Consider the following 6,468-nt stretch of genomic DNA (forward strand, 5'->3'; position numbering starts at 1 on the left):
TGGAGGCATGGTTGTGATTGTGGATCTTGAGCGGGCGCCTCGGGACGACGTGTGTGTAGCCATGGCGTTAGTCACGCATCGATGTGACTTCCTCTACCTTTGGTTGTCTTCATCGTAGGTCCAAAGGGATCTGGTCGGTGGGTGTTGCCTCGCGGTGGCTTCCTGGCAGCGGATCAAGTGGAGGAGGAGATGGTGGCCTAGCTCTTGAAGTGGGTGAGGATGCCACCATCGTCGCCAGCGCCCATGGGTGTCATTTTTCTCATTGGAGGAGATGGTGGGGGCGTCCCTCACTACATTGTTTTCGGGGAAAACCTCAGATCTGGAGGAGGCTACCATTGACGGCGGCGGCCGTGGGTGTCGTAGCCCTCGTTGGAGGCGTTGGGGGGTCTCCTGGATCGGATGATGGCGACGTCTTCGTCGTCACCCCCCGTGGGGGCTGCTAGAATTTTTGTCTATTTGGGCCTAGCCCAATAGCAGTTTTAGAAATTCCTAATAAATCCTAGAGGCCCACGCAGCCCATTCGTGCAAGGCAAGAGGTGGAACTAAAGTTTAATCCCACATTGCTAGTTTAGAGGGAGTTGAACCTCTTTATAAGGGAGGTTCTTTCCCCACATGCATGAGCATGAGAACAAGAGGGACATCCACGCGCGCTCCTCCTCCGCTGCCCGCCTCGCCATGCCTCGTCATGACGCGCCGCGGGTTGCTGGAATGAGCCGAGCCGATGTCTAAATTTTTGCCACGCACGACGGGTATACGAACGGTCACACGGGAGCTGAAACATTTTTGCTATAGTGGAGAATGAATACGAACGGCTTGTTCGCTTCGTCTCCCTCCGTTGCTTCACCTCCCGTTGCAGCCTGTTCGCGTCCCTCTCCTGTGCCTATATAAGAGAGGTCGCTCCTCTCTAGAGATACACATCAGAAGGTCCTCTTCCTCTCGCCACACAGTTCCTGAGCACTGCGCTGTTGCTACGATCTTCCCCATCCCGGCTTGCGGCGTGCACCGTAGGTCGGGACAGTAGGCCTCCCAAACTGCACCTTTTGAGTCCTGTACGGGAGAAGGGTGATAAGGTTTTTGGGGAGGGCTCTGCGCGACTACTAACTTCTTCGTCACGGATGCCCCGGACTCCGACGACTACTCCCCCGATGTCGACAACCTCCTCGACGACATGGAGGACACCGAGCCCAAGTCCAGTGCCTCTGCTCTTGCTGTTGTCCCGTACGTGTTTGTCTCCTTTCTATTAGAGGTTCTACTACCGTTCCTTGTTCTAGATTTGCCCTAGATATTTTAGACTCTATTTCATATATGCAACCTGCTATACTGTCTGCTCTAGATATGTTTAATTACGGTTCATATATGAACATGCTGTTTACCTTCTCTTTGTCAAATTGCATGGCTTATTTTATCACTGCTATACTATCCATGCTTTATCTAGTATTTCTATTAATAAAATCATTCGATAAATTGCTCATATTTCCAACAATCCAAAAACCTTATTATAGGCAATTTACCCCGAGTGGTTTTGCTGCTTCCATGAGACCTCCTATGTTTGAGGGTATCCACTATAAGAGGTGGCGCGTGAGAGCAGTCTTATGGTTTCAGACCATGAGCTGCTATGACGCCACTCTTGGCAAACCCGAAGGAGAGCAAGATGCCCAACAGGCACAAGCTTTTCAGAAAATGGATACCTTGTTTAAGGCTGCTCTGAGTGTTCTTGGTGAGAACATACTTGATGCTTATGCGTCAATTGATAATGGAAAAGATATGTGGGATGCACTCAAGGCCAAGTTTGGGTTCTCGGATGCTGGCACTGAGCTGTACATCATGGAGAAATTCTATGACCACAGGATGACCGAAGAGCGCTCCGTGGTTGAGCAAGCTCATGAGATACAGTCATTTGCTAGAGAACTTGAGCACTTCAATTGTATCCTACCGGACAAGTTTATTGTCGGAGGTATCATCACTAAGCTTCCTCCCACGTGGAGGAACCTTGCTACCTCACTGAAGCATAAGAGGCAGGAGTTTTCCATTCCGGATCTCATTGGTACTCTTAATGTGGAAGAAAAGGCGAGAGCAAAGGACAACCGTGCTCGAGGTATTGAGGGAGGTTCGAGTGCCAATCTGGTACATAAGAAGAACTTCCAGCCCCACAAGTTCAAGAACAAGGGCAAGTTTGATGGTAAAGCAAAGTTTGATGGGAAGAACAAGGCTGTGTAGCACACGAACTTCAAGAAGAAGAATGACAAGAAGAAAGGCGTTTGTCATGTGTGTGGAGATCCTGATCATTGGGCTCCTAGTTGCCCCAATCGCTATGACAAGCATCATCCTGGGAAAGGCGGCAAGACCGCTAATGTTGTCATTGGAGACACTGACATGAAGGATGTTGGGTATGGTTTATTTCCCACTATTCTTTCAGTATGTCATTCTCCTGATTGGTTGATTGATACAGGTGCTAATGTGCATGTATGTAGTGATATTTCCATGTTTTTGTCTTATCAGACCGTAGGGACTTCAACCGTGCTGATGGGCAACGGTTCAAGTGCTTCTATTCGTGGTTGGCACGGTCGATCTAAAGATTACTTCGGGGAAGATCGTGTGGCTGAAGAACATGCATTATGTCCCCTCCATCAATAAAAATCTTGTTAGTGGATCTCTTCTGTGTAGAGATGGCTACAAGCTTGTCTTTGAGTCGAATAAATTTGTAATTTCCAAGTATGGAACCTTTGTTGGTAAAGGCTATGAGTCAGGAGGCCTGTTTCGTTTATCCTTATCAGACGTTTGCAATAAAGTTGTTAATCATATTTGCAACAATAGTGAAACAAATGTGTGGCATTCACGTCTTTGTCATGTTAACTTTGGTTGCATGTCGCGACTAGCTAAGTTGAACTTAATCCCTAGTTTCACCACTGTCAAGGGATCCAAGTGTCAAGTGTGTGTGCAAGCTAAGAAACCACGTAAGTCTCATGTGACTGCGGAAACGAGAAATCTTGCACCACTAGAACTCATACATTCAGATCTATGTGAAATGAATGGTGTTTTGACAAAAGGTGGAAATAAATATTTCATGGCGTTGATTGATGACTCCACTAGATACTGTCATGTGCATCTTCTGAAATCTAGCGGTGAGGCTTTGAACTATTTCAAGATCTATAAAGCTGAAGCGGAAAACCAACTTGATCGAAAGATCAAGAGGCTTAGGTCCGATCGTGGTGGAGAGTATTTCTCAAATGAATTTGATTCCTTTTGTGCGGAACATGGTATAATCCATGAGAGGACGCCCCCCTATTCATCTCAGTCAAATGGGGTGGCCCAAAGGAAGAACCGTACTCTAACTGATTTGGTTAACGCCATGTTAGACACATCGGGTCTCTCCAAGGCATGGTGGGGGGAGGCGATATTGACAGCATGTCATGTCCTAAACTGAGTTCCCACAAAGAACAAAGAGATAACTCCATTCGAGGAATGGGAGAAGAAAAGGTTAAATCTCTCTTATCTACGAACCTGGGGTTGTTTTGCGAAAGTCAATGTGCCAATTCCAAAGAAGCGGAAGCTGGGACCAAAAACTATGGATTTTGTTTTCCTGGGATATGCTTTTCATAGCATTGGTTATAGATTCTTGGTTGTAAAATCTGAGGTACCTGACATGCATGTCGGTACGATCATGGAGTCGAATGATGCAACTTTATTTGAAGATATCTTTCCCATGAAGGATATGGCTACCTCATCTAATCAGGAGATACCTAGTTCATCGAATCAGGAACCATTTAAAATTACTGAACCTGCCATTTTGATGGAACACTTTGAAAGTCCTGTGGAGGAGAACAATGAAGTTCCTACTAGGAGCAAGAGACAGAGGACTGCAAAGTCTTTTGGTGATGATTTTCTTGTGTATCTCATAGATGACACTCCCAGTTCTATTTCAGAGGCCTATGCATCTGAAGATGCTAACTACTGGAAGGAAGCAGTTCATAGCGAGATGTATTCCATCTTGGCGAATGAAACTTGGGAGATAACTGATCATCCTTATGGGTGCAAACCTATAGGATGCAAATGGGTATTCAAGAAGAAGCTTAGGCCCGATGGTACTATTGAAAAGTACAAGGCTCGGCTCGTGGCTAAGGGTTATACCCAAAAGGAAGGTGAAGACTTCTTTGATATTTACTCACCTGTGGCTCGACTGACCACTATTCGAGTTCTACTTTCACTAGCTGCCTCACATGGTCTTCTCGTTCATCAAATGGATGTTAAGACTGCTTTCCTAAATGAAGAGTTGGACGAGGAAATTTATATGGAACAACCAGATGGGTTTGTAATAGATGGTCAGGAAGGGGAAGTGTGCAAGTTGCCGAAGTCTTTGTATGGACTCAAGCAAGCACCCAAACAGTGGCATGAGAAGTTTGAAAGAACTTTAACAGCTACATGCTTTGTTGTGAACGAAGCTGAAAAATGTGTGTACTATCGCCATGGTGGGGGCGAGGGAGTTATGCTTTGCTTGTATGTTGATGACATACTGATTTTTGGAACAAATCTGAATGTTATTAAGGAGGTCAAGGATTTCCTATCTCGTTGTTTTGAGATGAAGGATTTAGGAGTGGCTGATGTCATTCTGAACATCAAGTTGTTGCGAGACGATGATGGTGGGATTACATTGCTTCAATCTCACTATGTGGAAAAGATCTTGAGTCGCTTTGGCTACAGTGACTACAAGCCCTCTCCAACACCATATGATGCTAGTGTTGCTTCTAGAGAATCGAAGAATTGCTAGAGACCAATTGAAATATTCTTAGATTATTGGTTCGCTTATGTACTTAGCCAGTGCTACAAGACCTGGCATCTCTTTTGCTGTTAGAAAACTGAGCCGGTTTGTCTCAAAACCAGGAGATGTGCATTGGAAAGCTCTAGAGAGAGTTTTGCGTTATTTGAAAGGCATTGCAAATGATGGAATTCACTACACTGGCATCCAAAGGTGCTTGAAGGGTATAGTGACTCAAAGTGGATCTCAGATGCTGACGAGATAAAGGCCATGAGCGGTTATGTATTCACCCATGGAGGTGGCACTGTTTCTTGGAAGTCTTGCAAGAGACCATCTTAATGAGGTCAACAATGGAAGCAGAACTCACAACACTAGATACAACTACGGTCGAAGCAGACTGGCTTCGCTGGCTCTTGAATGACTTGCCGGTTGTTGAGAAACCTGTACCGGGTATCCTTATGAACTGCGACAATCAAACTGTGATCACGAAAGTGAACAGCTCAAAGGATAACATGAAGTCATCAAGACATGTTTAGAGAAGGTTAAAGTCTGTCAGGAAAATGAGAAACTCTGGAGTTATTGCATTGGATTATATCCAAACGTCAAAAAATCTGGCAGATCCTTTCACTAAGGGTCTATCACGTAATGTGATAGATAATGCATCGAGGGAGATGGGTATGAGACCCTCAATATGAGTTGTTCATAGTGGTAACCTATTCTTTGTGATCGGAGATCCCGTGAATTAGATGTGGAAGACAAGCTGTTGGTCAACTGGGAGGAGAGTATCCTTACTGTTAAAAATACCACTCCATGAAGATGCAATACTCTCCTAATCTGCATGGCAGGTTGATCTATATCTTAATGTGTTCTAAGTGGCTCTTTGAAGCAGAGATGTTGTCCTGCAGAACATCTTATGAAGAACGCACCTATATGAGTCTGATTGTTAAACGTCCCAATCTATGAGAGTAGGGTTCTCTCTAGTAAACTCATGAAAGGTCTCAGAGTATGACGCATAAGCTCCACCCGTGGGGAAGACCCACGGTAGCCACGTACTGGTCAAGGCTTTGTGTGAAGCTAGATTCGCAGAAAACTTACAGATCAAGGCCCAGTCCACTGTTCAAGTTGCTTACTAGTGTAGCATAGAGTTCTAGGTGGAAATTCAACTTAACAGTCTCCACTGCAGTATCGGTATATAAAATAGTGTATTAGAACCAAAGGCAAATTTTGTGTGCCTCTGGGATCTGGTGGGGGATTGCTGGAATTTTTGTCTATTTGGTCCTAGCCCAATAGCAGTTTCAGAAATTCCTAATAAATCCTAGAGGCCCACGTAGCCCATTCGTGCAAGGCAAGAGGTGGAACTAAAGTTTAGTCCCATATTGCTAGTTTAGAGGGAGTTGAACCTCTTTATAAGGGAGGTTCTTTCCCCACATGTATGAGCATGATAACAAGAGGGACATCCACGCGCGCTCCTCCTCCGCCGCCCGCCTCGCCACGCCTCGTCACGATGCGCCGCGGGTTGCGGGAATGAGCCGAGCTGATGTCTAAATTTTTGCCATGCACGACGGGTATACGAACGATCACACGGGAGCTGAAACGTTTTGCTATAGTGGAGAGTGAATACGAACGGCCTGTTCGCTTTGTCTCCCTCCGCTGCTTCACGTCCCACCGCAGCTTGTTCGCGTCCCTCTCCTGTGCCTATATAAGAGAGGTCGCTC

The sequence above is a fragment of the Triticum dicoccoides genome, chromosome 4A, assembly GCF_002162155.2.
Source record: "Triticum dicoccoides isolate Atlit2015 ecotype Zavitan chromosome 4A, WEW_v2.0, whole genome shotgun sequence".
NCBI classification, from domain to species: domain Eukaryota; kingdom Viridiplantae; phylum Streptophyta; class Magnoliopsida; order Poales; family Poaceae; genus Triticum; species Triticum dicoccoides.